General features: G+C 37.9%; 1 protein-coding gene and 1 long non-coding RNA gene across 3 annotated transcripts in view; one reads left to right on the top strand and one right to left on the bottom strand.

Annotated features, from left to right (window-relative positions):
- Nucleotides 1-18,879, bottom strand: part of LOC135202418 (ER degradation-enhancing alpha-mannosidase-like protein 1) — a 300,462-nt gene that overhangs the window by 252,895 nt on the left and 28,688 nt on the right. The gene's annotated exons all lie outside the window — the stretch shown is intronic.
- LOC135202416 (uncharacterized) lies at nucleotides 1,495-10,730 on the top strand. 2 transcript variants are annotated; one of them, XR_010311733.1, is made up of 2 exons: nucleotides 1,495-4,794; nucleotides 5,676-10,730. It is a non-coding gene; the product is annotated as an uncharacterized LOC135202416 (long non-coding RNA). The 2 variants fall into 2 exon arrangements; XR_010311732.1 differs by having other exon boundaries at nucleotides 5,651-10,730.

The following is an 18,879-nucleotide window of genomic DNA, read 5'->3' as shown; positions in this document are numbered from 1 at the left end:
TAGAACATAGAATCGTCTTAATTTCTATAATTATTCTACATAGCGGCTTCTCTGATTTAAGCTAAGGCTAACCCTCCTCTTTACCAGCAAGCCTAACAAGTTTAAGATTGCGTTCACTACCGAACGGCACGTTACTATGTAACAGTGGTTTCACTACCAAATCTCACACGTAAACAATGACGTATTTTTACAGTAGACATAAAAGAATCTACTTAATTTCTATAATTAATGTATACCGTAGCAGCTTCCAAGTTAAGCTAAGGCTAACCTCTTCTTTACCGGCAAGCTTTAAAAGCTTAGATTGCGTTGCTACCGAACCGAACATGTTACGTATGTAACTGGTTTCACTACCAAATCTTTCACGTAAACATTGACGTATTACAGTACGACATAAAAGATTCGTCTTAATTTCTTAATTACTACGCACTTGATATGGCATAGTGGCTTCTCTGATTTAAGCTATGGCTAACCTCCTCTTTACCGGCAAGCTTCACAAAGCTTAAAGATTGCATTCTCTTTCGAACCGCACATGTAACCTACGTACGTAACATTGCTTTCACTCCAAACCTAACACTTAAATACGTATTGCATTTGCTACTGAAACGCGCCTCAAGTGTGAGCATGGTTTTAGAATAGGTCTACGCTTGAAAAAAAAATCAAGCAAGGGTGCTTGATTAAATCTTTTTTTCGCTCATCACTTTCATGCAGAGGAGAGGATGGACGAAACTTAAGGTTTATTTTGGAGTTGGAAATGATGGAAACATTTTGAAGAAGGAAAACGCGAGATGCCATGTAAACACTTTTCCATTATTTCAGAGATTAACAATAGCAAAAGGTTTGAACATAGATAGCCAGTAATAATGTTGGGACCCATGATGAATCAAAAGGTAACTGCGTTTAGAGTTGATACCACCGAAAAAGCAAACGAAATGCGCGCAATGTGTACGAGACACGAAACATGTTTGAATGTTTGTAAACAATAGCTGCGGACTTAAAACAATGCTGAGTGGCGTCACCAGTGTTACCAACCGTTTTGCTAAATTATGCTGGTCGTTCCAAGCAAGAATTTATGCCAAATATGGTGCAATTTTGTGCCAGAATTATGCTATTAATCTATCATTACCTCATTTCTCTAATACATTTGAGCTAAAACAACGATGTAATGGAAATTTAAAACATTTATATATTAGGTGAAATGATACAAAGTGACAAACAGACAATATTATAACTAATAATTTGATGATATTTACATGTTAACAAACTCTAAATAAAACACCATTTTTCTTTAATAGATCACATACGCAATCACTAGTATACTATTTGATATGCAATCACTAGTATACTATTTGACAAATGTGTGAAAAGATCCTACATACAAATGTGAAGAAAAACATACAAATTTTACTTATTACTGCATCATTATATGCACTGGAGAACCATTTTTCTTAACAGGTCACATACACAATTAATAAATACTTGAAAATGTGTGAAAACTACTTCAAATATAACATTTTGATATTTACTGAAAAATTAAAACTAAAAAAAAAGGTAGACAAACAAACCAGTCTCTACTCAAGAAGAAAAACATACGTACTTATTACTTGATCATTATCATGCCAGATCACATACACAATGAATAAATACTTGAAAAATGTGTGAAAATCATTTCAGACATAATTAAAATTTTGATAACTACTGAAAAAAATAAAACTTAAAAAAAGGAAAAAAAGTATTTCTTTACTCATGAAGAAAAAACATTATTAACACTGTGGGTATTTATTTATATTCACAAAATTTAACATTCCTTATTGGGTTCAAACTTAGCAATTAACTCATTTGTTAGTGCTGCTTTTGAGGCAATTTCACTATGAAGATACATATATTCACCTTAGCTGTGTATGAAATTGAAGAATTTTCTGCATTTTATTTAAAATTTTAGTGAAAATACATTCTAAAATTGTACTAGAACCCTAAGTGTGAAAGAAATTATGCTAAGCTCCAATTCTTGGGTCAAATTATGCTAAAAAACATGAAATTATGCTACATTTGGTAGCACACTGGATGACGCCAACTAGCGGCGGCTGGCGGAAACAGTTTTGTTTACAAACATCATATGGTCGGGGGTCGGAAACTGGTTTTTTGGTTGAAAACAGATACAAAGTTTATTGGAAATTTAGTGGCGAAATCCGATTATGTCGAGTTCTAATACGGTCGTGAACCGGGGCTCTACTGTATATAGATGTCCTCCCTGATCCAGCCCATGAGAAGCGGTTCTTCAGGCAGTACAATCCCTGTGTTTTCATTACTGAAAAGTGCTCCGCTTTCATTGCAACTCCCAACTCCTCACAGAACAGCAATGAAGCAGCGGTTTAGCATTTTCAGTCCTCTGTAATACAACGGATTAAAGCCGTCTTCACGGGTTGGTGTCATCGGCAGGACTTTTCTACGTTCAGAATCTTGAGAGTTAACTTCTCTTCATTCAGCTGTGAAGACGTAGGTCTGCATTCACCTAATCACCTTCATCTTCAACGGCACATAGTATTGTTTCTCCTTAGTTGAGATTCAACTACTACGAGAACTTCTGTCTTGCCATCAGGGACCTTTGTCTCTAGAAGGCAATTGACTTTCGTTTGATGGGCACATGCCTTTAGAGAATCATCATCTCGCCTTCCAGCATCGATGGCAACAAGATAGACGATTTGTATGGTTTCTCAGCATAACCCTTCAAAAGGCGAGTCGCCTCACACAACCAAACACAGTCAGTTGGCAGCTGTTGAAGCGTCCGAGACCGTCACGAGCTACTCTGTGGACTTTGTATCGGTTGATCCAGATCAGTCATTACTTTGTCCTTCTGGCATGTTCCGGTACCCATAAGTATCGACACACCATGGAGTGTCGGTGTCTTTATCCACTGCGGATACAAGGAGACCATGAGAGAATTCGCTGCAGTGGGATAGACCAGTGGATGGGTACTGGCCATCACTCCAAAGAATATGTCGGACAGGAAGATGGATAGGTCATTGCGACCATCTCTTTCTTTCCCTCGGGACTGCCCACAGGTCCTTGGAACCTTATTTCCCTGGACCAGTGGTGGATGCTTGCAAGATGTGTTTGCTTACCCAGCTCCTTCAAGAGGACAAGTTGCATCTCGTCCATGGTGTGCAGTTGTAGAGGTAAAAAGGATGCAAGAGTGACTGGCCTCTCCCCCTTCCACGCCTCGTCCTTCCACTCTTCTTCCTTCGGGTTGAGGATAGGACTTGAACTCTCACTGGCTGGTCAGAGGATTGATGTGGTAAGCTTATACATAAGCATCCTTTTTATGTTTCTTATCAGAATCGTAGAAGCAATCCCGCTCCTTCCTCTAGCAAGGGGAGGAAGGAGACTGACAATAATGCAAACCCTTCCCAGAACTTTGCATTAATGTCTCCGAGGCTAAATATTCTTCACAGCCCTTTTTCGGATGAGTCATGATTCCTCACTCATTTCGAAAAGGCCCAGAAGTCTGACTCTTGATCATGCAGCTCCTATACTCCGATCAGGTTGTCAGAGGCAGTAGGGCACTCCTCCTCGCTCTTATGACCAGTAGCAGCAGCTTAGGTGCGCAGAACTCCAGTCAGTTCTAGAGGCTCACTCAGATTCCTCCCAGCAATCAGTGAGTCTTCCGTACGTAAAGGACCGAGGGTTTGTATTACGTGTCGGAACAAATTACAATTTGAAGTAAATTGTATTTTTCCTAACTATACAAACCTGAGGTCCTTTACATATATGCCCACCTCATGCCACCCCACAATCTGAACCTGGGCCGAAAGGCAAAGTGGAGTATTTACATCTGGTGCCCCACGGTAGTTACTGCCTGACCGCCTTGTTCAAGATTCAACGTAAAGGACCTTAGGTTTGTATAGTTAGGGAAAATACAATTTACTTCAAATTGTGATTTTTTTCATTTTTTTACTCAACAATTGAACTAAGGTTTGATGGCAATTTTGTTTTTGTCAGATGCATCAGCGATGAGTGAACGAAAGTTTTGAAAAGGTTTCACAAGTGTTTTTTCTGAAATTTTGACACATGACATTTTCTTACAGTTTTGAAATATATGATAGCTTTCACTGTTATGGTATGGCTTTATTGTATGCAGTAATTGTGTTTTTGCATTGAAATAATGGATAAATATGGAGCAAAAAAATAACAGGATTTGTGGATATATCTCGTAGAAAAATACAGCAAATACACAAATTTCCCGCGAATAATAGATAGATGTGTGTTCCAAGAGAAATCCGCGAATATGTGAGTCCGTGAATGCAAGGAATGCGAACATTGGGGGTCCACTGTACATAGCTGCTTGGGAGCACAGGATAAACTTGGAAGAACAGCATCAGTGAGGTGGACAGGTTGCAGAATGATTAGCTTTTTCATACAAATGGTTAACATTAAGAGTAGAGGATTCCATTTTGCATTTGGGCTGTATTACCTGTGATGAGACATGATCATGAGATTGGAAGAATATCACTATCAAAATGTTTCTTTTGCACCTGATAAAAGTGTTGTAATATTGACAAGCAAGACTCAGTAGTATTTTTATGTGAAAAATATTTTAAATTACAGTAATGCAATGTGCGCATTTGAAATGAAATCTAAAAGCATGATTAATTTTATTTCAGTCATATTCATCCATGCATCGATGAGGTTGCGAAACTTAAAGAACAAGTTGATGAACAAGATAGAATATGTGGGGCTGAAGAGAACCCCAATGGGTGTCATCCTAGATGCTCTTGGGCTGGAGCAGGAATTTCTGATGTAGGCCTAAGTTTCTTGTTCAAGTACTGTACTGTATTTTGAGGAATGTAAACATCTGTCCTGAAGCCCTCTGCACTTGTAGGTGCCATATTATGTCATGTCTGAATGTTGAATGTTTGGATGTGATCATTTTATGATGCATTGTCGGAGAGAGGACTTTAGTGACCAGATGTTTTACGTTCAGTGTTGCCAGCTATATGATTACTGTATTGGACATTTTCTGTTGCTTTGCAAGCTTCACATGCTTTTGTGTTGTGTGAAACTTTTTGCAGTATGTGGAAATGTTATGCACTTCAAACAAGTTTTGAAAGGTCTTTTATCATACCAGAGTATTTGTAAGCCTAATTTTAATGGGTTGTGGTACAGTGATTGGAACTGATGGCAAATTTCCAAATTAAACTCAATTGTATTATATAAGAATGATTGTTTGAAACAATTGTCTCTGTCTTATATAAATATTCTTTGTACAAGTATATGTCTTTTTATCACAGTAATTTTGAGCATTGTAAAAATCTTATTTTCATCATCATGACTTTTGGCCAATGGATATAGATTGAAGTAGAACTTGCTGTAGTAGATGATAGATCTCAATTGTAGAATTATTGCTTGCATATGCATTTGCTGAAGTATCTTTAGATAAAAAAAAGTAGTATTTAAAATAGTTACAAAATACTGTATACAGTACAATGTATTTTAAGTATTTTATATAAAAGAATTTTTTAGTAGTTGATTGCAGTAATGGGTATTATACTTAATACTTTTAAGATTGGTAGTTTACTTAAATAATTCTCCAAATGTCATCAAGATGATTATTTTCATTACCTTTGATTTTGTTGACTTGTCAATTGAATTGCAGATAAAGAAACATATCTCTATACCAGGAAAGTTTGTGCAGGACTGATCCATATAACCATCAGAATTTGGCAGCACCTTATGAGGTTACTGAGATGTTTCCAGCTCAAGTCCATGCAATGATATTGTATACATATAAGACATTATCTCTGTGTAAGTTTCATGTATGAAAAAATTATTTGACTAGGGAAGCTCTTTTATTTAGCAGTTTCTAACTTCTAGAGGCTTCATTCATAACATTTTTCATCATTTAGTAATCAACATTTCTGAATACTGTAATGCCCCCAGAGTGCTATGATGATGTTTGTATTTTCATCCAGACTTTTTCAGTTAGCCTCATCTGTACCTTAAGAATTTGAAATGAATGCCAAATCTGGCATACATAGTAGCTAACAACTGGAGAACAGCACAGTGTAAAATTCTAAGCTTTGGACAGTTGTCATATTTAAGATTGGAATATGCATGGTGATGTGAGTGGTGCTAGTCACTGCATGATTTTCCCAAGAATTGAGAGTAAGTAGAACATTTTCTTTGATCTGGTCTTCTTTCTTAACCTCAGACACAAGCTTTGGTCTGTGTTAGTAAGTACGACACTCACTTTTTTGCATGATTGTTATATGTTGCAAATTTATTCTTTTTGTTTTAATTTTTGTGCTTCAAGGGATGATGCATTGAAATATGTGGCCAGGTGATTGATTTCATTTACTTTTTGGTAGTTTGCCAATAATAGTTTAGTCATAACAGAATTTCTGTCATCCTGTGTACTCAATTGACCCATAGTGTGTGAGTAGCAGCTTAGGCTAGTTAGCAGCACATTGTTACTTGCAGTTTGAGCTGCACTGACTGAATTGTGATGTGTGTTTTCCACCAGTGGTTGGATCCTGAAAGGACTATGGAAGCACTGCATAGGTTAAAGTAATAAAAAATCTCTCTCATATATATTGTAGTCAGTATTTTGCTCAGAATTGCTTAATGGTGTGGCATCTCATTTCCTCTTTTATAGAGATTTTTTGCCTTTTTCTATATTAGACTCATGACTTTGGTTGTACTAGGCCTATTAGCTAGCTGTTTATCTTTGAAATGAACCTTTCTCTCCATTATATAGTTTTTACTTCTGTGCCAGCAGGAGTTAAAGCTATATAATAGAGAAGTAGGTATTCAAAAAATAAATCTTCAGTATATTTATATTTTTGAAAAAATGTTAGAGATGTACAGTAACATAACAGGTTACTTTTAGTTTGCTGTGTTTTATGGTGTTAAATACCATATTGATGCTTTGATGGTGCCCATTTTTTATTTATATCATGAAGTTGAAACCACCACCTTCCTCCTTACATATCAGTTGACCATTACCATTTTACAATTGGCTATACATTTTCTTAATCCTTTTAGTGACCAAGTTAAAATAGGGATTTTTGAGTGGCTTTAAAAAAGGTGTGCTTTTTGTACACACTTACTTATTGAGCACATGAGGCTACCACTTTTACTTTTGGTATTTTAGAAAGGCTTGGTTTGTTGGCAACATAAGAAAATCAACGAAATACAGTCACCTCTCAATTAACGCAAGTGTTACGTTCTGGGATAGCTCAAGTTAATTATAAATGCGTTATTTAAATATATTTTTCCCATATAAAATAACAGGAATAAGGGGGTTACGTTCCTGGAATTGGGGAACCCTGTGCTTTTTTTTTTGCCAAGTTCAACCAAATTGGATAACAGCAACATCCATATGGTGTATTTCAAGCATCGTACAATAGTAAACAATTACTGGAGTTATAAACGACATTATGTAGAATAGGACTGATATATTTTTATGTAATTTCATTTGTGATAGATCAAAGACCAGCAAGGAAACATGGTGTTAAATTTAGGCCATATTGTAGCTGAAGCTGAGAAAACTGTTTAAGCTGCTAATGACTGTTATCGTGCATCAGCAACAAGGATAAAACTCCAGTAAAGTTATGCCATCAAACACAACTGTAGATAAAATCGAGAGAAAATCATTTTAATCAAAACTATTGGGCATGAAACAACAAATTTTACTGTTGTTTTCACACAAATAAAAGGTAAATAATGTGAAGCTCGTATTATGATGAAATCAAGTGATAATAGCGAACAGAAGCATAATTTTTTTTTAATGCAATAAACATGCTCTCAGTGTGATCTGTTAATGAAAAAAAATAATTTAGTTCACAACGAGACTTATTCAAGCCATATTTCGACTTAAAAATTCATCATATAACAACAAATGACCTTGTGTCATATAAGTAAAGTATCTAGATATTCGTTTATGCTAACTAGGAGCAAGAAAATTCTCTCAGAACTGAGATAAATACAGCGAAATAAACTTGTATTCGCCATCAGCTGATTTCCAAACCAAAACATTGACTGCTATGTTATTATTTTATAACACAATAATATGAGAATACTTACAATATTATTGGATACAGTGAAGTAATGTATAACTTTTTAAAAGATTCATGGAAAAGTTGCTTATTATTTGTTACTTTTGTAATTATACATAGCCATCAGCAGTATGACATCACTCAATTATACTGATGTCGGAACAAAGCTGGTTCTCGTTTTGTGTGTAGTTTTTTTTTCTTTATTAATAAATTTAAAAATCTTTTGCTTTATTAATAAATAAATTTTCCCTTTATTAATAAATACTTATTGTGCTATGTCTGTTATGTCGATGGCCGTCATCTGCAGTGCTGATGCACAGGTGATTTGAAAACAACGCTCACGCACCAATTTGCGTTAAATCTAAATTTTCGTGTGTTTTAAACATTTTAAAATATTTTCTAGCTTACGTTAAATCGAAAACACGTTAATTAAACACGTGTTAATTGAGAGGTGACTGTAATTAAATTTTGAAGGTTGAGGATATTTTTTTATGAAGCTTGATGAGCGTGTGTTCGTGTTATCTGAATTTCATGTGGTCATAAAAAACAGGTATAACCTAGTAAGTAGGCACCTAGTAATGAAACAGAAACGTTAACCAATTTTCCTGTAGGAAGGTGTCATCCTCTATGATGTAGACTGTTTTAAAATGTCCTTGGTTTTAGAATAGTAGTGGTGTTGGTTCTCAGGATTGGTACAACCTAAAAATGTGATATCCCTTTCATTTTGGAATGAAAAACACAACAGAAGAAAAGTTGTCTTCCAGTATATGCCAAAATGTGTAGTAAGGGCATTGAGGATAATGTGGTCAAGAAATATATATTTTTTCAAATGTTGTTTGTCCTGGTGGATTCCTTTGATTTTTACCTTTACAATTAGAGTTCTTGTGTTATTACAGTACTGTACAGCTGTATGGATTGGATAATTATGGTAATTTAATGACTAATAATTTTAGATATCCATAGAATCTCAGCCAGAGGTTGTAGAATATTATAACTAGTGTAGTATGATTTATTTTCATGGATTCTTGATACCAGTATATAGAGTGAGAAATCTGTTGTTTCTTAAACCCATGACCCAGGTTAAGATGAAAAGTGATGTTGTGGTGTGTGATTGCCAATTTCCTATTTTAGATAACACATTTGAATATCATTGTTCCAAAGGATAAGCTTTAAGGTGAACAGCAAGGTCTTTGCATGCTTTGCTTCCTACTTTTATTTGTCACTAATGCAGTAGTGCCTTTATACTGTAGTACAGATATTACCCCATATCCTCATTAACCATAGCACCTTGTTCCACTTAGCGATGTTTCTTCATTTTGTTTTTGTTTTTTAAAACTTAAAGATTTTATATTAAGGCTATGCATCCAAGGCCATTTCAGTAAAGCCTAAGTTTTTTCCGTTTATTTACTCATGAAATGAAAAACCACCCAATCATTTGATCTGTCTGTTGTCCTCATTTTACGTTACATCATGTTTTTCCTTTAGGCCAAAGGGGAATTTGGATGGATCTTCGTTGAATTTCGACTCAAGTTCGAAATTGCTGGATTCTGTGATGAAGATGGCTGGCAAGAACTAAAGTACAGGTTGACATTATTGCAACTGTTGATGGTAGCACTCGTTTTCCCTCTACATTAAGTAATCGGTTATAAACACTTTTTCTTAATGCATCATTCCTTATAGTTTTATCATTTAAATAGATCTGCTGTTGTCATTTATTACATTTCATTGGGGTGCTGGTTATATACATTCATTGTTTATATGGCAGGAACAACACATTTAATCAAATATCACCTGATTGGTTTTGATGGTTTCATTAGTTATATAGGCTCTTGTAGATGTCAAAATTTGCAGAGTGCAGTCCGTGATACATTTTCATCTTGTATTGCAGTATCTTTTTCAGTTTAGTAGCTGTGGGCTAACTCATTTATCCTTGATGGAGGATAGTTGTTGTGAAGGTAAATTTGAATTTGTTGAATTTCAGTGAATAAACTTATAGATTTGTATAAGTAATTATTTGCCTGTTATTTTTGTATAATCATTGTTGTAGTAAGAGTAAGTTTTTTCAAGCATGTATTTTTAGTCACAGACACAGTCTTGTACTTATGATGGTACATACTAGTTTCATTATGCAATGAGAAGGAAATCAATTCTCAAGATAAATTTTACGGTTAAGATATATCCTGTTTGGAAAAAGCACGAAGCAATGAGGGCCTCAAGATATTACTCCAGAGCTTTAATTATTTCAACTATACATCTCGGAATATTAACACTTACAGTTAAGTCACTTTAGATATTACAGTACTATATACTACACTTGTATGGAATCAGAAAAACTAAACAACTTTTGCATTTATCTCCACTAAGCATTTAAAGTTAGACAGATGTCTTGATAGTTTAGCTAAGCTGTTACACAAAATGATGTCATCACATGCATGATTCACAAAGTATAAATTCAGGAATAGTGGTTTTATAGTTGTAAAAATCACATTCTTAAGTGTAAATGTTATAATGTTTTGATCAAATGTGTCTTCTTAAAATGCTATAAATGGGCATCATTTAGGTCAGTATTTTTTTTATATGCTGATTGTTAATGATACAGTATCTTGATATTGTGCCATACAAGTTTATGAAATGAATTGATTTTTCTGTACTCATATTGGAAATAAAAAGTGACAAGAAGGACTTTTTATCATTTCCTGATAAAATAAAGTGATGGCTCTGAATCTACAAAAAATATGAATTTTGATTAAAAGATTAGAATAATCTGTTACACCAGTAGAAGTCATACTCTTAAGTTGTGCTGATGTTTTATCCCTAACAGTCCGGGCTAATGTACACTAATGCATGCACCCATGACTCGGCTAAATTTAAAGATGGCCAATTTAAAAGAAAAAAAAACTCATCAATGGAAAGAGGAAGACATGTATATTCACATGGGTGAGAAAAAACATCTTGAAAAAATGTATGTGTACCTTCCAGGGGAATTTGTAAGTGAATATTTCCCACCCCTTGCGAGCCTCTTTACCCTATGGCAGTTGTGAAAAATAGCTAATTTTACAAAGTTATTAGTTCTCTCTAATATTTTTATTATTTTATTTTGTCAAATTGAAATCACAGCTCAAGCAATAGCATAAAAGATAGATAAAACCGGTAACAAATTCCTAGCATATTTATTGTAAAAAATTTACAATGCAACTTTGGATGGGACTTTGTGACTACATTCCCCCTTACTACCTCGAGCAAGACTGAGGACTAGTTGGCTCATTCACACTTATGTATAGGATGATCTGAAGAGTTGTCAATAGTGGTATACAGTAATACCCCAAACTTACGTGAGGTTAAATTCCAGACCCCCTCTCGCGCAGCGGAAAGTTTCGCATAAGTTTGGCATAGTCTAAAAATGCTAATAAATGCTTGCTTCTAGAGTTTGAACACTAAATGTGACCCTAATCATGCTCCCTAAATTTCCATACCGATTTTGCACTTAAAAGCATGAAAACTTAAGACTAATTGTAGAAATTAAACAAAGTCTGAAGGGACATCATCTTTGAAAAGTGCAGTAACTTTGTGAATGGGTATCATATCTTGTAAAAGTATATTCACTAACTGTAGGTGCTGTAATCATACCTTTGATTCATATTTATGCATGTACAAAAATAAAAATATTACATATTTAATAAAGATTTTACAAAAAGCTTTAAAACTTATAAATTTACATAATGAATTAAACATAAACACTTTTGCAGTGTTTCTGGAGGATTTGCAAATGTCCACACTATTGTAAAGAACTCGCATATGATAATTAATTAGGTTCCAATAATAAGTTCCAGCAAATCGAATCGCATAAATTCAGGGTATTACTGTATAGAACTAGGAACATGTTTCCAGAAAAATTCGTTTAAACTATGGCGCCAAATCTTGATCGTTTATCTACGATACCTGTCCACTGCCCGAAGATATATGTGATCGATGCAGTTAAAAGAAAGTCTTGTCTCGTGTGACAGAATGGATCTCTCTCTCTCTCTCTCTCTCTCTCTCTCTCTCTCCTCTCTCTCTCTCTCTCTCTCTCCCCAGGACTAGACTCTTCAGATTACCTTGAATGTGCCAATGTCACATTTCTGGGCAATTTTCCCTTACAGCCACATATATCTTAGGGAATGTAATTATAACGTGAGGGCATGGAATTCACTAGTTTTAAATGTTCTGTAAGTGCATGCATTTTAGCTTGTTTAATGATTACAGTTTGTGCAAGTTCTCATTCATGAAGAATTAAGTATATTTGATAGGACAAATTTGAATACCCTCCGTGCACTGGCCATGTCTAGAAATTCGTACAGAACAGTCCTTTGGCTAAGATGCAATTAGAAAGTTGGAAATCTTCATGGTGAGCTATAAAGGGCAGACCTCTTTTTTCTGATTTAACTTATAAACAATCTTCAAGAAAATTCATTCATGGAATTGATTTTCTATGCTTTGGCTCAAATGTAACTCCCCGAAAAAGGGACATGCTTGGCATGTTCCTCTACCTTCCTGGAGGAAATTACTAGGAAAATTCTTGATCTAGATAAGAAAGCTAACTACAAAACAGGGTGTTTGTTATCTGCATTGTCATCAGTCAGTTCTCAGTTATACCCAATATTCCCAACAGCCATACCATGTTGAAAGCACCACTTCCCTCGTCCAGTATTACTCATTTAAATGAGTAATACTTTGCTATTTATGATGACTTGATTGGGAAAGTTCCAACAACTCATAGAGGGAAGCAGGTGGTATAAACCAATGTCTTAGTTTTTACACAAAATCAGAGGAATGGGAGAAGAGAGATGAAAGGACTGAAAATAATTGTAGGCAAATCATAGTCAGTAATGAGGCTATGTGGATGTTGTGAACTTGTAAGGTGTGGAGAGGAGGTAGAGATTTGGAGTTGAGAATTTGTGAGAATGTTATGGTAGAAGGACAAATTTCAGACAAGGCAGAACACTTCAGCCAGAGCAAAAGCGCAAAATGCCATAGGCGGCAAAAACTTGAACAGACCAAACTAAGATCGTTAAAATTGGAGATTTTGGAGAGGCTTGACTGCTAAGATTGATGATCAGAGTGAGGTGGAAATACTATCATATTCTGCACAGGGAAGTAGAGTTGCCACCCGTTCTGTAAAATACAGATTTGTTCTGTATTGGAAAGCGAGATGATGTGTTCTGTATTGAACCAAAACAGAAAGCCATTTGTTCTGTATTTGTCTTATCTGAACATTATTTAAAAATTATATGACCTTTTTCCATAGTCTATTTCGTTGATTCACTGAAAATTTATATGATGTTACTTTTCAATGGCTATCGTAGTTTAGCAAATTTGCGGTGGTGCCGACATTGCTTGTGTAGAAGAAAAGGACCTGCCCACTATCGAGAACAAAAGGTACCGGACTGTGAAGCTCCATCATTGGTTTTCTGCATGGTTTCGGATAACAAAGGTAGTTTTTGGCAGTCATCTTGCCATTTTATGTTGATATTTCCATACTTTGGTGGCGTATTCAACTCTGTGTCGTTTGTTGCTATTTAGCTTTAGGTTAGACATCATTATGTCGAAGTCCAGCGCTTCAAGTATACACTATTAGATATTGTACTGAGGGGTGTAAGACCAGACTTACCAAATTTTCTTATGACTCCCATATTAAATATGTCAATTGCAGGGGGCCTGGATTGTTCAATAGACTTAACCTGAATGCAAGGATTGGGAAGAAGAAAGTAAATAAAATAAAAGACCTTGAAAGCACATTTAGATAAGCTTAAGCGGGATAAGAAAAGGAAGGCAGCTCTTAGAGCTGAAAGCAGGGCTTCTTTAGAAATTCCTGAAGTAGTTGAAAAGGTTACTGCCTCTTCTTTTCCTCCTATAATGTATCCGATCCTTAATCCTCCTACTCATTTGCCTGATACTCTAATTACAGTCTTCCATGCTTCTAACCCTGACATGGTAGCCAGTCTAGAGTCGAAGTTTGATGAAAAATTTTATATTCTCGCAAATGCGATAGTGGAATTGGTTTCCTCTTTCAGATCATTCATAGAGAAATCGTCTCAGTGCTCCTAATGTACGTGCAGTGCCTATTGATAGTGTAGTGCTTTCTGAGGAGGTGGCTGTTTGCTCCACTGATGTTCCTAGACGAAGGGCCCTGTCCCACTCCCCCGCCCTGTGAAGAAGACATACCGGAGGTCCAAAGGAGGCTAGTGGTGTTTGTCCACGAGCAGTCACCTCCTCTGTTGAGCCTGGTGATTGACCACAGGTGTCGACAGAGCACCATTGGAAAGGCATCTCTTTTAGTGCCAACCGTCTGTCATCAAACTCAGAAGACTTGTCTCCAGACAGAAGGCGCCAGTGGCGACGCTCATCAGTCTCTCATCCTTTGAAGAGGCATGCAGGGCCTGCTGATGTTTCTCCTCTCCCTGTGAAGAAGTAGAGTGACGTTAGCACCAGCCCACAGCCTTTGTGCAGTTTTGACAGTGTCCATGGACAAGACTTGGGATAGACCGGAGTCTCTCTCTGGTCTTGATCGTCCTGTGAGATCTTATGAGAGTTTTGAAGTTTCTCCTAAGCACCTGGCTCGTTCCCCCAAGTGCCCTTTGACTTCAAGGCGCAGCTGGTGCCTGCTCCTGTTCGTATGACTCTCTCTTTTGTCCACTCGGTGCCTGCGGCTGTCGTCCAGGCACCTGTAGCTGTTTTGGCTCCTGCATTTGTCCTATCAGCGCCAGGTGGAGAGTGCCTATCTACTCCTGCTTCTTTTGCACAGGAAGATCCTTCTTTAGCTCCTATCAAGCAGCAGCTAAAAGAGCTGATGGATTTTCTTATGAAGAAACCTTCATAGACTCCAGCTAATGATGATGCCTTGTTTACAATCTCATCGAGGAGGAAGAAACAGACCAGGATTTAGCTCCTTCCTCAGCCTACTCGTCTTTACTGAAGTTTTTCCAGTTGAACTTCCAAACTTTTTTGAGCCTGCGCCAACTTTCCTTATTGGGAAAAAGCAGCCTGACAACTTAGGTCTTCCCAAGCTTGTTTTGTCGTCCTCCTCCAAGAAGGTGTTTCAGGAGGTAGATGAGTGGCTTGCTAACAAGAGGGAGCAAGGGAAAGCCTCTTGCTTTTCTGCCTTCCAAGCTGATTAAAAAGAAGTATAGGTTCTACACTACAGGAGAAACTCCTTCCCTGGGAGTTTCTGCCTCCTCCCAGGGAGACTTCTCAGGCTTAATAGATGCTTTGAGACAATCAGCTTTCTCTCCAGGCAAGACGTATTCAGTGGCAGCTCATGACCTAAATTAGTGGGGGTGCTGCTTCAGAGCATTTTTAGGCATTATCTTATTATTGTGCAAAACAAAATACATAAACACACACAAAGAAAAGCCTGAACAAAATTTATTTTTATTTGAGTAACTTACCAAGTTATTATATAGCTGTGGTTCCCTAACCTACGGCAGCTTAAAAAATTCTAAACTGTCACTGTGGTGCTACTATCGATAGTGTGTAGGTGGGTAGTTCCTGCTCACTATCTGGGATTTTAGGAAACAAACAACCAGAAGGCTCAATTCGTTCTCTGCTGGCTTCCAATCAACGTGGGTAGTTTGTTGGCAGCTGCTTCATGGTATTTCAGATGATTATTTCCCAATATTCAGTGAAGTACTCAATTTTGTTGTTGTGGCCTGCTTTTTCCAGCATTAGATTGCGGTCAATTTTGTATTTTGCAATTTAATCATGTTGGATTCTAGTTCGTTTAGTAATCGTTTTTGCTCAGAAGGTTGCAGAACTAGATTGACAGTTTTCTTATGATAGTCATTCTGAATGCATTCAATGTAAGGGGCAAGAGTGCAGTATTGATAATACTTGTTCAGAATGTCAAGATTGGGAGGAGAAAAAGTGAAAGACATTAAAATCTCACCTGGGAAAACTAAATAGAGATAGTTAGAGAAAGGCAGCCCTTAGGGCTGAAAGTAGGTCTTATTTAGAATCTATTCCTGTTAATCCACTACCGGCAGAAAAATCTGTTACTACTCCTGTTCATTCTTCTTCTCAGATCCTGAGCCCTCCTACTTTACCACCAATTCTTAATCCAGCTTCCTATGATTCTGTCCTTCAAGCCATTGCCAGCCTCAAATCAAGGATTGATCGTAAGTTTGGGTTTTTTTTCTACTACCCTCATTGAAATGGGGTGTGCCATTAAATCTCTGATGGAGAAAAATAGTGACAGTGCAGTGAAAATTGCAAGTGCTGTGAGTGTTGAGAATGGGGCTGTCCATCCCTCAAGTGCTCCTAGGCAAAGGTCCCTGTCCCACTCCCCTGCACCGGGGAGAAGACATACAGGAAGTCCCAGGGAGGTACATGAAAATAAGACTTGAGCCAATCCATTTTTGTGAATATCTTGGCCCTGTGTAGGATTCCTGATAAGTCCTGCATGTTTGGCAGGGGATAGTGGTCCAGCGTTGTCACTTGATTCAACCAATGATAGTCCCCACAGGGCCTTCAGAAACCATCTGGTTTCTTCACCATGTAAAGGGGGGGCCACCCATGGTCTCGATGCCTTTTTGCATCCTTTCCATCTCAGCGAATGCTCATTTGGCATCCTGGAGTTTCTAGGGCGGCAGGCGGTGGAACTGGGCATGTGTCAGCAGACCTCTGGTGGTGATGTGGTGCTGGATACCGTGCCTGGCTTGGATACCTGGCATCTAACGCAGTTCTGGCTTAAAGACATCTGTTCCGGTATCCAGCAGGCGTTTTCGGCCAATGTCTACCAAAGTTCGTGTTGTGTGAGGAAATCGGCGCCTAGTAAGGGAAACCTGACATCTGCGATGACTGAGAACAATTCATATTTATGGCCAAGGATGGATATTCTGCAGGTCCAAGTTCCGTAGCAGCAGATGGGGTTTCCATTTGCAGCCACTAGTGCAGCTGCGGCGCCAGTCATGCAGTGGAGGTCCTCCCCCAACAGCAGAAATATCGACTGCATCCGTGTCTACCAGCATCCATCGTCCCTATATGGCGTTGTAGATGAAGAATCCTACTGGCTGAGATTCTCTAATGTCTACAACCACTGCTGTTATGGGTGGCTGCCTTCCCAGTTTTTTGTGAAAGAACAGGAGGCTCTGCAATTTCTGGCTTCCTTCCCAAACCTCCGATGGAAGTAACACAAGGTTGGATTTCTCATCTTCTGCTGCAGTGGTGGTGCCTTCTTCCTGTATATCACGTTCATATCCCACCTCCTTGGCTTCTTCTGCTATCAGGCTGCAGCGTGCTTGGAGGCCTTGGTGGCCCCGTGGAGTTTGTGAGCAACGTTCACCAATTCGTTCATCAAGCACATGTTCGCTTCCATGATTTGTGCCCTCACCTCCTGCGGGAGGCACTGCAGGAATATGTCCTGCAACAAGATGATCTCCCTCCAGCATCTGGAGACCTCGTAGTTCGTCCTAGGTGTCCCTAGGTGATGTGTCCCTCAGGGGCTGGGTCATCAGGTCAAGGGCGCATTGGGCTCTCTCTGTGATGGGCAAGGAAGTGTCAATGAGTTTCTTTCGTAGGTCTTCATACTTGACTTTGCCCGGCTGCGAGTCCAGTCATGGGGTGATTCTGTTGAAGACCTCCTCTAGCAGCATTGTCATGGTGAGGTCTGATTTGGTTTCCTCATTCGTGATTTTAGTTACACGGAAATGGACATCTGCCTGCAGGAACCAGGACACTGTATTTTGTCGTGAGAACGGTGGCTGTTTCATCGCCCAGGGTATTGCTGCTTTCGAAGGCAAGAGGGGGATGCAGAGGATCTATGTGTCTTCGGAACGACTTTCTACCTCAGTGTCTACCATCTTGACTCATACCAAAACATGAAGTAAACTCCATATTTAGTCCATTAATGGTGTTTGGGGCTCGTCCGAAGTCATAACTATACACCATGTGGTTCCGCTTATGACTTCTGAATACGGTCGACATGAATCATAAATGGCAGGGCCAAACCGTTCGAGAACGCCAGAATGTACCTGAAGAAGGTACACCATATTAGTCTGTTAGTGGCGTGGGTGTTCTCTGAGGAAGGAGCTTTCAGATGTCTAGACTTGGTCACCATATGATTCCATTAAAGTCCTCTGAGGGTAAAGTGGCTGTAGTGAGTCCTGATATGGCGAATCCAAAACTGCTGTGTTTACCGTCACTCCTCGGGTGTCACCAGTTGTGGAGTCAAAGAAAGGAGACTGGGTACTAATTGATTTATTACCTGGGCAAAAGGTATACATAGCAACAAGCGGACGGAAACGAAGTGCCCGACCCCAGGTTCCTGTGACCTGCACGCTGAGCGAGAGCAATTTGTGTTTGTTAATAGTCAATCATATAACAATAGCAAGAGACATAATGTCCATACAATGATAAAATATATATTGGCAGAAAGGCCAGGAAATTCTACATACAAATCTATACATGTAAATTTGTTGCATTGATAGATGCAGTATATGATCGTAATTAATGGTTAAAGAAGACGTCTTTACAATATATATAATGTATATATAGTACATGTGAATTCTCATTAAAAACAAAAGTACATAACAATTACAATTCAGCAATTATAAGAGCGTACCTCAATTATATTCTAATAGAAGGGCTTCATTCATGCAGCAGCCCATATACTAGTGTTAGGACTGGACTGACACAAGGAGAAATGCTTACTGATTTATTGATCAAAAACAGACATATATGAGGAGGCTGTGTAGACAGAATTGTAGTGTCCATCACGTGTACATAAAAAAAGGGAGCAGACCCCCACTGTGATTGTGCTTTCATACATATCATTAAGCGCACAGGATATGTGAAT

This window comes from Macrobrachium nipponense, chromosome 30 (assembly GCF_015104395.2).
Source record: "Macrobrachium nipponense isolate FS-2020 chromosome 30, ASM1510439v2, whole genome shotgun sequence".
Taxonomy (NCBI): domain Eukaryota; kingdom Metazoa; phylum Arthropoda; class Malacostraca; order Decapoda; family Palaemonidae; genus Macrobrachium; species Macrobrachium nipponense.
This window is presented reverse-complemented; position numbering and strand designations above follow the sequence as displayed.